This window comes from Gavia stellata, chromosome 17 (assembly GCF_030936135.1).
Source record: "Gavia stellata isolate bGavSte3 chromosome 17, bGavSte3.hap2, whole genome shotgun sequence".
Taxonomy (NCBI): domain Eukaryota; kingdom Metazoa; phylum Chordata; class Aves; order Gaviiformes; family Gaviidae; genus Gavia; species Gavia stellata.
In genome coordinates, this window is record NC_082610.1 from 22113426 (window position 1) to 22125916 (window position 12491).

Consider the following 12491-nt stretch of genomic DNA (forward strand, 5'->3'; position numbering starts at 1 on the left):
AGCCAGGGCCTTTTGCCCTGACTCTAGAGGAACATCTTTTTCCTCACAGCACAAGCGCAATGGCATTGCAGCCTCACCCTTGCAGGTGCTAGTCACTGGCACGGCACAGAAATGGTGGCCGTGCCTACCACAACAAGTTTAGCAGAGTCCATACCCAACACCTTCCACCAACAACGGGGCAGGTGCCAGGGAGCGGCTGGAGGAGCATCCTCAGCCTTCCTGAAAGCAGGGCTGCCCTTGAAGGGAGCAAGCTGCTCTTGAGGTTATCCAAGGATGGCTGCTGGAGAGCTAGGATGGTTTCCAGGAGATACCTTTACCACATGGCGTGCCCAGACCTAGTTGCACGCTCCCCTCTCCTCATGGCTTAGAGCCAGGACGTATTTCCCCAATTCAGATGATATTTCATTTCCTTCAGCAACTCGTTTCAAATCTAATTTAGTTCAGGCCAGTCTACTGCTGATTCTAAAGAATAAACCTCTCTACCAGAGGACCTCCCAACAGAAATGCACTACCACTCTCCTCCCTCTTCAAACCCCACCAGCACCAAGGTCCACGGCTGCTCACCTGAACATCTGGGGGGAGGGGCTGCCGGTCCGCATCGCAGATCACGAAGGGTTGCTCCAAGGCCAGGACAACGCTGAGCGGCAGGGAGGACATGTTTTTTAATGAAAGAGGCTGGTACTGAAGAGTTAGGACATCACTGGGTTGCTACAGAAACAGGAGACAAGGAAAAAGAACAACCTGAAGCGGCCACAGACCTCCTTCCCTTTTCTGATGCATTTCAAGATTTTCAACCCCGAAAGAGCATACATCTCTATTTACTATTTTTATTCACTTCTACCCTTCTAGAAAGGTTTCCTTGAAGTAGATCAGATGCTTTTCATCTTTAGAAACTACAGCATCCCCCGGGGGACAGGGAAACAGTCTCACGTACAGATGGGGGGATAGGACCCCGAGAGGAGGCAGCTGCTTGAACAAGATCAAAAGAGAAAGTGAACCCAGAGCTTTTGTCTCTGCATGGTTTATATAAACTAGACAGGGTTTGGGAAACTACTTTGGGGTGTATTGACATCAATCAGCTGCAGCTTCGTAGTACTCGATAAATCAGAGCGTGTGGCATCAAGCAGACCACAGGCAGACATCAGGCAGAGCTGAAAAGGTTCTAATTAAATCTGAACTCCCTGCTCACAGGATTTTGCGCTTGTCTGGAAGCCTGGGAACCAGAGGAGAGACCTGAAAACACAGAAACTAAATAATGAAGTATCTTCTCTTTTTCAGACACCTCACGGGAGAGAGAAAGATGATGCAGGAGTCAGGATCCAGAGACTAGAGGGCTCCTGCTTTGTGTTGATATTACCATCGCTGCACCTGAAGGGCATCTGCGGGTCCTTTGAACAAAGTGAGGCTTGGGGAAATGCAAAGAGCATACCAAGAGCAGAGAAGGCAAAGAGAGACAAGAGATGACAGTTTTCCCTCATCACCTGAGGAGTTGACAGCTAAATCAGTTTTTCTCAGCTCCCCTACAGGATCAGTGTTCAGACTTCACCGTGTCTTGAAGGAGGATCCTCAAAAACCTCCCTTTATACTGAGTACAGAAACTGGTGTCTCTCTAGAAGTGGCCACGATCCCCCTCAGCAGAGCAGCTGTAATCTCAGTTTTACTTCGGTGAAGTTAAAAACCAGTCCCATCCCTAAAAACATCCCCACTTACTTTACAAAGCACCTCAGGAGGGGTGAGGAGCAGATTTAGCATCGCTCAGCTGCAGCTCTCTGCTCTCCCACCTGCAGCCCCAGCACACGAGGGGGCTGCGCAAAGCCCACGCTGTTCTTGTGGGTCCCACACGTCTCACCCTGTGCCCTTGGCTCAGCAGCTCAATTCTGTATCCACATCAAGAAAGGCCGAATACGGCTGGTGAGACTGTCCCCAAGCCCAGTGGAGCGAAATAATGATCTCGGTGTTAATGGCAAAAACTTGGTCCTGCTCAAATCAATAGTCAAAGCCCTGAGGACTCGGACAAGATAGTTAACTTCCCCCTTTGAACACAAGCACACACACCCCACGGGCTCTCAGTCATCAGCCAAGCTATTCAATGCCAGCATGCAATCCGCAGACTTACCTTCTCCACCCGGAAAGTGATTTCTCTGCAGGATATTTGCAGAATGGGAGCAACGAACTCACAGGTGACGTCAACTTGCATGATCTGTGCCTTCCCTGCCTTGCTCCCCACCATGGCGTGACACAGCAGCCGCTCCTTCACTACCTGCATGCAAGAGTCACACGTCACCCAGCGGGTGCTAGCAGGGCATCCAGAAAACACCCTGCATTTGCTAGCCACCTGACCGTGGACATAAAGGATTTTGATAGCCTGGATAAAAACTGTGCCATGGGATCTTGGCCATCAACCATCAACAGGTATTACTGCCCTAAAGTGACAGTCACTCGTCTCCTCAACAGCCCTCTCTCTTTCTATGCTACACCCTATTTATGCTGCACTCAAACATCCATACCGCTACACCCTAACATCCACAAAAGGCACTTGAGTCACGTGCTGTCTACAACTGTAATAATCCCTGCCCCAAATGATGCTTGTTTTGATGTGCCCCATCGCTAAGCATAATCCTTACAGAAAGCTGTAGGAACTGATTAAAAAAATATATAACTATATTAAGGGAAACAAGTGGTAGAAAGGCAAATGCCAGCAAACCCTCCCTTGGAAGCTTAGTAGAAAGGATCCATGGGAAAAACCCAACTAGCCAGCCTGCCTTCAGGTAAAGAGGGGATCACTCATTCCTAGGATGTACTGTGCCCTACTAGAGCTGCTTTGAAAAGAAATCTCCCTAGGAAAGAGATGTCTTGCACTCCACACGAAAACCCTCTGCTGAAGCTGGATGCTCTTATGTTCAAGACTTTTTCCTGATTTCTCATGGTTTCACTTTCCCAAATTCCTCCCGTCATTTCTCATTCTTCCCTCTGGTACAACACCACAACCCAACAACTCCTCGGAGTCTACAGCCTCCAAAATCATCTGTGCTGCACGTGCAGTGCAGGCAGTTGGGCTTCTGGCCAACCGGAAGAGAATTAAGTTCCCAAGACCCAAGTAAGGTGGAAAGCCCACTCCCAGGGTCTGGGCTTTGACTGCATGAGCCAGGCAGCCACAGCTGAGCTCACAGATCCCCTTTGGCCTTTCCGGGCAAGACACCCTCACCAATGCCCTGATCATTTTCCTTCCTTTCTGGTACCTTTTTCCCTCTTCAGCAAAACCTTTGGGCTCTGAACTGCACAGGGACAATCCCATCACAGTCAACTGAGTGAGTAATCAAGTCTTCCTCAAGCTGCCACTCAGGCAACCCTTTAAAAAACCTTTCAAAGCACTGGTACCAGCAGGAGCTTAATGCAGATTTAGTCCATAGTTGCTTAAACATCTGTGCCCAGTGGTCCTGGAGCCACGGAATGCACACCAGGGGTAGCTGGCAGTTTCTCTGCAGAGTTGGATTTCCCCTGGAAAGAAGGGTCCAGGGAGAACACCCAGTGACCCTGCTGAAATCCCCCCCCTCTCAGCTGCCATCCAAGGGTGCTGCAAGACCTGGCTGCCCTTGGGACACCAGGGCTGGCTGAGAGACTGGGGCGAGCTGTTCTGGAAATATTGACAAAAGTCAAGCTGTCAATTATAATGATCCCTGGGAACAGGCTCCCACATGGGGAATGATCATTAGAGCTGACACACCCTGTTCGTTTTTTCTCCTCCAGGACTCAGTGCTAGACAAGCCCTCTGCTTACGTTTGTCTACAGAGGAAAAATGATGCTGCTCCCAGACACTCCCCCCCTTCACAGGTGGTTTGTTTTGCTCACTGCTTCCCCCAGATAGATGACCTTGCATTTTTTAATCTACTTTCTGCCTGTGCCCCTAGTGTAAGTAGAACTTATTTCCCCTGCCCTTCCTTTCTGCCTCAGCACACGACACCTTATAACCTGCCCTTGGCCCCTGAAGTAGCAATACTTCCTTCAGCCCCCATTTTGGTGTCAGCAAGTTGGGTTTATGGTAGCTCTAGAAACACAAAAAAGCCTTAGCAACTGATGGTGGCCAGCAAGAAAAGCAACTGGTGCTGCCGTGGTAACTTGTGGCATTAAAACAGTTTCTGGAAAGCTCTTGCTCATTTTCGCAGGCAAATGTCAAGGGGCTGCAAAAGAACTCCCAGTGGACGTGATGTGATGGGAAAGGCTCAGCCCTCATGGGGGACCTCACCTGCGGAGTGCTGGAGAAGCCTTCCAGGGTCATCTCCACAGTCTTGCCCGGCATCAGCTCCATCCTCAGAGGCTGAAGCTTAAACACGGGGCAGGCAGGTTTGGGGTTCTGGGCAGAATCTTTGCCCTTGGTGGCACCAATGGCAGGGAGACGATGATGCCGGTGAAACGGGCTGAAACCTTCTGTTGTCCAATACAGGTACTGGGTGCGTCGCCCTTTATTCGTCATCTTGAAGTGGTAGCAGCAGGGGTCCAGGCTAGAAGAGAAGCAGAGATGGAAAATGTCACGGGACCTGCCATTTCCCAGCGATCACCCAGCTTCAGCACCCTGAAGGCATTATCCGACTGCACGCTCAGCAATAAAGGCACCTCCAAAAAGGCTGACCTAGCTCAAAGCTATAGCAAGAGCCAGACATTGGTTGCCCCGAAGTTTATCACCATCCAGCAGCTGCTCTGGTTGTGTACAGCAGGGAAAAGCTTCTTGAAGAACATTGTGGTGGGTTGACCTCGGCTGGATGCCAGGTGCCCACCAAGCCACTCAATCACTCCCCTCCTCAGCAGGACAGGGCGGGGAGAAAATAAGATGGAAAAAAACTCGTGAGTCACGAGAAAGGCAGTTTAATACGGCAAAAGCAAAGGCCATGCACAGAAGCAAAGGAAAAGAAAAGATTTATTCTCTACTTCCCATCAGCAGGTGATGTCTAGCCACTTCCCGGGAAGGAGAGCTTCAGTACGCTTAGCAGTTGCTCCACAAGACAAATGTTGTAATAACAAATGCCCCCCCTTCCTCCTCCTTTCTCTTAGCTTTTATTGCTGAGCAGGCGTCGTATGGGATGGAACATCCCTTTGGTCAGTCTGGGTCAGCTGTCCTGGCTATGACCCCTCCCAAGATCTTGTCCACCCCCAGCCTAGCGGGGAGGGGGGAATGTTGGAGAGACAGCCCTGGTGCTGTGCGAGCACTGCTCAGCAGTACCCAAAACACCTTATCAGCACCCTTCTAGCTACCAATACAAAGCACAGCACTATGAGGGCTGCTATGGGGAAAATTAACTCCACCTCAGCCAGACCCAATACAAACATCATCTCAGTTGCTGCAGACAGAGCATCACCAGCCTTTGGGGCTTAATAATCCAAGTATTTTTCCAAGGGGCTTCCTGCAGGTCTCGCTGCATCAGACACTGAGCTGGCCTGGCCTGGCTGCAAGTGGAGGGAGGAACAGCTTCGCTGCCATTTCACCTTCCCCTTGGGAGCTGCTGCCTCAGGTGGCTTCCTCCAAAGATGCTACTGGGGAGGCTGCAGGGTATGGAGACTCATCTGGTGATCTGGGCACCACTTGCCTCACTGGTGGGATCCCCCTCATCCCCCCATCCCTTAGGGAGCAGCCAACCCTCATCGCTCCCAACGTATCGCCCTTTGCCTCAACAGTGCAGCTGGGTTTGTGTTTTAGGGAGACAAATGCACTCTGAGAACACAGGATCAACAGAGGTTTTCCCAATACGAACACAGCAGCAAGACCAGCTCTAGCTGCTGAGGGAATGGAGCGACAACCAGAGATGAAGAACTAGAGCTAGATATAAAGCCAGACGAATATTCAATGGAAATTGATTCTTTCAGGTAAAGAAACACTAACCGCAGGCTAGTCTGGAGTCATTATTTTACCCTCTATAAATCTGAGCATGACCAGGAAATGAAGAGTTCCTGGAACAGTTACTGTCTTTTTGAAAGGTACAGAACATGTGGCTTACAAAATGCATGTCTGCCATAAGCAGCTAAATACAAACACACAAGCATATACTATAGAACAAACAAGTCTGTGAAACAGACTGTTAAAAGAAATAATGAGGTTTACAAGTTTAGTATGAAAAGGTGTGTGTTGTGGAGAGCAACAGATGAAAGCTCGGAGCAGCTCTGGGGAGATGCAGAATTTGTGGCTCTGGGAAAGCCCAACTCATCGGAGATATTACCGGGGTCCCACCACAGCTCACTCGGTGGCAGTTCTGCAGCCAACACCAACGGCAACAACTCCAAACAGAGCCTGCAGGTGAAGGGGGGCAGAGCACAATGACATGAACCACCCCAACATTGTCCCCTGTGTTGTGTAGCCAATCTGTGGCTGCACAGAGCACAGGACACGCTGGGCAAGCACCAACCTCCCTGCAACGTCCCTGCTGATGCGGATGGCTTGTGGATGCATATTTAAGTCCCTAAAAATCTATCCTAAATGCTTAAGGTAGGATTAACCTGCTCTTTCTAACCAAAAATGTAGGTATCAGAGCACTGTGGACCCTCTTTGCAGCCAGGGAAAGGAACAGGCACCTCGAGAAGATGATGCCTCTTGCCCCAAAAGGTCTCCAACACAAGGCAAGCAGCACTTTGCAAAGGCTTATTTTCCTCCCCTGTTTAGAAGGACGTGCCTGGTTTCAGACACACACGGTAGCATCAACAAACCCCCTCCTCCCAGCCAAGCTCTTTCAATGAATACTCTCAATTTATCCCACCCAACCTCAGCAGACCTCTCCTCCTCTCCCTTTCAGAGCTGGCCTGCAGCCACCCTCACTTGCCCATGCCCCGGGCTGCTGCTGTGGTCTTGACAGAGGAGACAGGGAGGAAAGCAGGCAGGAGAAACCAGGAAAGAGCAACTACGTCTCATAAAGAGCAGCCTGGCAGGGGAGTCAGGGAAGATGAGTGAACTGAGGCATGATACAGGGCAAAGACAAATTCTGCTGCTTCTCCAGGACTCCCGGGCAGAGGGGAAATAAAGCAGCACCATTACTTTAGTCGAGGAGTTGCTAACAAGCTACCTCCATGGTTTTCCGCTGTTGCAAGATGATACTCCACAGTGAGTGAAAAAGCAAGCCATGTTATTCCAAAGGGAAATATGTTTATACTTGTAATGTAGTGTTTTCCAGCCGGAGGCTTTGGGGACCTACTGTTCTTCCTCCATATCTTTATTTGATGAAGTGAGGAAATAAAGGTATTATAAGTAAGGGCAATTCAGTGACAATTTAGCAACTAGTGTCCATTTTGGTGGCTTTTGAGGGCATCTAACATCTTTTAAATGGCCATAAAATGCTTCTAAAGGAATTCTTGTGGCTTCAGTGAAACAGAGCCAGGACCTTGAGCACGGAAGGAGAACTAGCCTGAAGGACTACAGAAAAACTCCTCCTGGCTGAGCCCACGGCAGAAGCGGGAGCCGAGATAGCCTACCTGAAGTGGCGTCCCAAGTTGAGCTCCGGACCAAAGGGTTTGTCGGTGATAATGGTGGTGCCAATGCCGACAGCCCGGACAGGGATGACATAGGAACGGCTGTTCTCTATGAACAGGTTCACCTCGTCCCTGAATTTCTCCGTGTCATCCAAGTTTGCGATGATGGTCACAGACACCTCGGTCTCGGGGGGAATCACTCCTTTACTGGGTTCAATCCTCCAGCGCGAGCGTTTGCCAGCCTGCAAGACAAGCCAAACACTAACTTAGCATGGAAACCATGGACCCTGGTCTCTTGAGGGGTGCAGGAAAAGGAAGGACTAAAGATATGAGGGTAAAAACCAGAAAGGCTTTTCATTTCCCTAAATCTAACCTACGGTGTCTGCAAACAGCAACTATGCAGGAGCTTATACAACCTGTAGTTTACCCTCCTTTAACAGACTCACTTCATTAACCCCGTTTTGCCCGACCCAAGAGATGCTCATCCTCAGGAGAAGGTTATTCCCCCTCCTCTTTTGGTCTCTCTTTTGGAGTGTGCACCAAGGGAAGCTACTTTCTCTCTCCTGGCTTCCCAACAACGGTGGTCGGGTTTGCATGAAGGCTCAAGGCCAGAGGAAGCCAGGACTGCTCAAATCCCACCGTGGCAGCCACGTGCCTGGGGATACTGCTGAGAGCCTGAAGAATAACTCTGCAAAACCGGTCGTCTCTCCCAAGAGTTAGGCAGTGCTTCTCAACAGCCCCTGAAGGACTGAAGCACTCGGTCCCCACTGATCACCAGCTGCAGCGAGGTGTCCCACTGTCCTTGGCTTTGAAACATTCAGCTCTAAGTGTTTACAGCAGGGCAGTAAAGAACTAAGCAGAAAGAAAGGGCAAGACATGCCCTGTGGGCATGGCCCGGGCTTCCCAAGCATTCTCCTCCTCTGGTTTCTCATGCACCTTGCGCTACGGATGGGGCAATGAGGGGGCTGGACTCCCGGTCCATTTAAAACCACAGTTGCAGGGAGCAAGCTTGCAGCAGACAAAGAGAAACGCATGCAATGTCCCCTGGCCAGCATGAAATGCACTGGGATGTAGATGTACGGCTTCAAAGTGTCCATCACGGTGTTAGTGGCACACCCACCTCACAGTTCAGTGCTGTGTTTGGGACGACAGGCACTACTCACCCAAAACACCGCAGTATTCTAAGAGAAAAGGCTTTTTTCTTCTTTTTTTAATGAAAAGCAAGGATGAGCTTGCAGGCCTGACATGATCCAAGTGCCTGATACAGGTGAAGTCAGCTTGAGTTTCCGTCTGTCAGGCTGGTGGCACTGAGCTCTAACAGGACACCAGTCAGCCCAAGGGAGAAGAACACCAGCAAACCAAGCAGCACTTCAAAGTCATGGAAAGCATTTTAAATAACCCCCCCAAAACGACCTCTGCTAACGAGGGTAAGACTAGCGGGAGGACAGGGAAGCAGTAACTTGCTGAGCATTCAGGGTCCCGGCAGCATGGGGAGGTGCCCCAGCTATGAAAACTCCTTAGGCTGACTGCAGGTCAGGTCTGCATGCCTGCATCCCAGGATGGAGCATGCCAAAGGCATCAAAATTATTCCAGGCACTGGCAAAACTAATAAACTCAGTTCCAGGCTCTTCAAAGGCTTCCCTCCCCGCAGCCTGTGCAATTCGCTCAGATAACAACAAAATCACGCATCAGCCAGAACAAGAAACAGAGTCACTAAAACAGCATCCCTTTATCAGCACTGTTTTGAAGTTTATCTCCCTGTTTTGCTGTCTCTCCATATGACCATTTCTTTAATAAAGGGAATGTCTTCAAAAGCTTGAGATAATATGCAATGAAATCAGGAAATGAAACAAAACCTGCACTAAATGAGGAGAGAAGCAAATATGGGAATGGGAACTGCATGTTCTCTCCTTGCTTACACCGAGTTTGACCAAATATCTTTATATGCTGCCTGAAAATCACTTGATTCTCTCCAGGGAATCCCAGTGAGAAGATAAACAGGTGCAGCTTCTTTTTTTTTTTTAATAAACAAAACATCGTCTCTTCTGCAACATCAGCTCCAGTTGAATCTGAGGGCAGCTCATCCCTGGGAAGGTGGAAGGGGATCTGCTCCCCAGGCACTCTCCTGAAGACGACAACACATCTGGCTGGATGACCGCTGCTGGAGACCACACGGCAGTGAGCTCCATCAGGAGCACAGGGCTCTGGATTAGGGAGGTCAAGGATCCCGTCAAAGGAGACAGGACCCCAAAATCAGGAAACAGAGCACCGTCACTAGAAGGGGAAGTCCCAAGAAAGCTTTCCTCTCTCCTCCCTCATTACAAGGCACCAGGAAAACACCGTTTGCCTCCCTGCGGTAGCACATAACACACCCAGCACGGTGGTTATGCAGGCAGAAGAAAGCTGCCGCTGATGAACAAAAATTGCACCCTAGGCCTTGTCTTTTCCTTCCTGATCACACAGGTGTGATACGCAGCTGCCTTCTGTGATGCTGAGACATGTCATTCTTGGTAGCCAAATAAAAGATGCCTGAGGAGACACAGTGACAACAAACAAGTAGGAAATGATCAAAGAAAGATGCTTTTTTCTCTCTGCCTTTCTGCAGGGAAAGCAAACGCTTCCATTAATCAATACAACTCTTTTGCACTTGTCAATACAGCAAAAATCAGACACTTAGGGAAACAGGAAAAGAAGATGACAGTGACAGCAAGGAGGAGAAATGGCCACTTTTTTCAGCAGGTCGCATCAGCCCCCAGCTAAGCTGCAGCAGCTCCTTCATGTTGACCTATTCCTCCAGTCTTTTTTACCACGAAAAAGGCAAACCCTCCCCTTGCGGGATCCACAGGATGCTCTAACAGGGCTGCCTGGCAGCTGGGAAAGCAATCTGACAAGGAAAGGTACGGCAGACAGACACAGGATTCAGTGGATGAGCACGGGATGACACGCTGGCCCCAAGGGTCACAGCCCTGCAGCTACCCCGGCAAGCAGGGATAAGCCAACCAAGGACATGGGTATGAAGTCCCTACACTCCACTACAAACCCAAAAAGCCCCATCTCAAGGCACAGCTTTGGAGGGGTTTTTTATTTCCTTCCTTCTGGTGGCAGAGATGCTCAGTGCTGCTCCCCACAACTCATCCGACAGACACAAGAGGGGTACGGGGAAGCCTGTGCACGATGAGGAGTACTCCAGGTAATTCCTTAAGTCTCTATCCCAAAGTGAAGTTATCCACAAAAAACATCTCAGCTTGCTCAGACAATGCTCTTTTCTCCCATAAAGCAAGAAGAAAGCTCGACTTGACAGGAACAGCAATTTGCATGTGGTGGTTAAAGATACCACCACGGCCATCTGCATTACAGCATTTTCCTTTTCTGTTTTGAACAAGACACCAGCCTTTTATCTGCCTGTTGCTGCCCCTTAATCTAATCTCATTCTGTTTGTTGAGCTGCCAGTCAGCATGCTGTAATGTTGCTGATCCAACACTGCTCTGAAAATTTCAATCAAGAGCTCTTTCTTTCGAGTGGGGACCGTGATCCAGAAGCCTAACTGCAAAGAGCCAGGGTTTTGAGATTAGCCATCAAACGGGAGACAGGGAAATCCCAGCTCGCTGCCCTGCGGCAGTCTCCAAGCAGGAAATCAAAGCAGCAGCTTTGGCATCTTCGAGAACACAAGACTTGGGTTCAGGGGCGCAAATGAATGAAGGATGCCCAGGTCACCCACCAGCTAGGCTAAGGGACGGCCGGAGCCAGTTCTGCTCTCAGATGTACACGTGCAGGTCACCCTGACACCCGACTGCATCTCAAATTTTATCTCCAAAATTATTCAGTCCTCTCTTCTTCCCATCAATAAACTGCCAGGCAGCCTAAGGCAGCAGCAAAGGGCAAAACTTCAACCGAGGCAACAAAACAGCACCAAAGTAGGCAGCTGCTGAGGGCAAGGGAGTAGCTCGAGCACACCTCGCCTGCCGCGGTGCTGCTCCCATCAGGCAGGCTCAGCATCACCGTCCTGAAGAGTCTGAAGAGCCCCTGCTGAAACGGCTGATCCAGCAGGTTCCCAGCACCTGCCTCCTTGAACATCTCCAGGATAGCAGCAGCTATCCTGAGAAGCTGAGATGCTCACCATGGGGTAACTCCATGCTGGGGAGTCAGCAGAGGGGCTATGGAACAGCAGAGGCCATCTTTACTGCAGGAAAAGAAACCATCCCTGAACCACCTCATATTACTGTTCGAGTTATTGATTAGCACAATATTTGCAGAGATCGCAGGGAAGCAGGATGGGATTTATTGCCCAGTCCCATAAGTTAGGGCACTGAGGCAATGGAGAGGCAGATACACCCCTGCAAGCCCCCTGGCTACACTGCAAGCTGCCCAGGGGAGGGAGGGAAGGCATCACACCCCGATGGCAGGACCTAAACGGAGCTCTGCAGGTCAGTCTTGGGTACAAGCATGCAAACCCCATCATTTATACACCAGTACCACCCATCCGAGGTGGCTTGCTCTCTGCAGAGATGGAAAGCAGATTTTCCTTGTGGAGCCAAAGAAAGCTGCCCTGGGAATCCCCCACTTTGAGGTTATGTTTATGCTCCGGGGCACAGAAACTGGGGCGAACAAGCTGCAAAAGCAGCAAGAGGGGAAATTCAGCCTGGGTTAACCAGCCCCAGAACTTCAACCCACCTAGCACAGAGAAGCACAAACCCCCTCCAAACCCTGTTTTCCTGCCTCGTTCCCCCCTCCAGTGGGGAGCACATCCCACCCAGCCTCAGCACCCGAGCCCTTCCCGCCTGCATCAGCCCCACTCCCCCTGCCAGGGAAGCAGCCAAGCTCTCCTCCTGCTATGCAGCTTGTCACACTAGGCAGCCTCCATGAATTAAATAACCTTCTTCTGCAGCTAGTCTCCACAGATGCTCTGTAACGCTACGGAGTCCACAGACTCCGTCGCTACACCACCCTTACAAGCATATCTTTGGGCAACAACCCAGCTGGGGTGACCCCCCATAGGGGTGAAACTCACCTCACCACCAGCAGTTGGAGGACAGACCTCACACCCT

The 12491-nt window shown here is 50.3% G+C and overlaps 1 pseudogene; it reads right to left on the reverse strand.

The window, feature by feature from the left end:
- Positions 1-12491, reverse strand: part of LOC132318554 (hydrocephalus-inducing protein homolog) — a 79993-nt pseudogene that overhangs the window by 24979 nt on the left and 42523 nt on the right.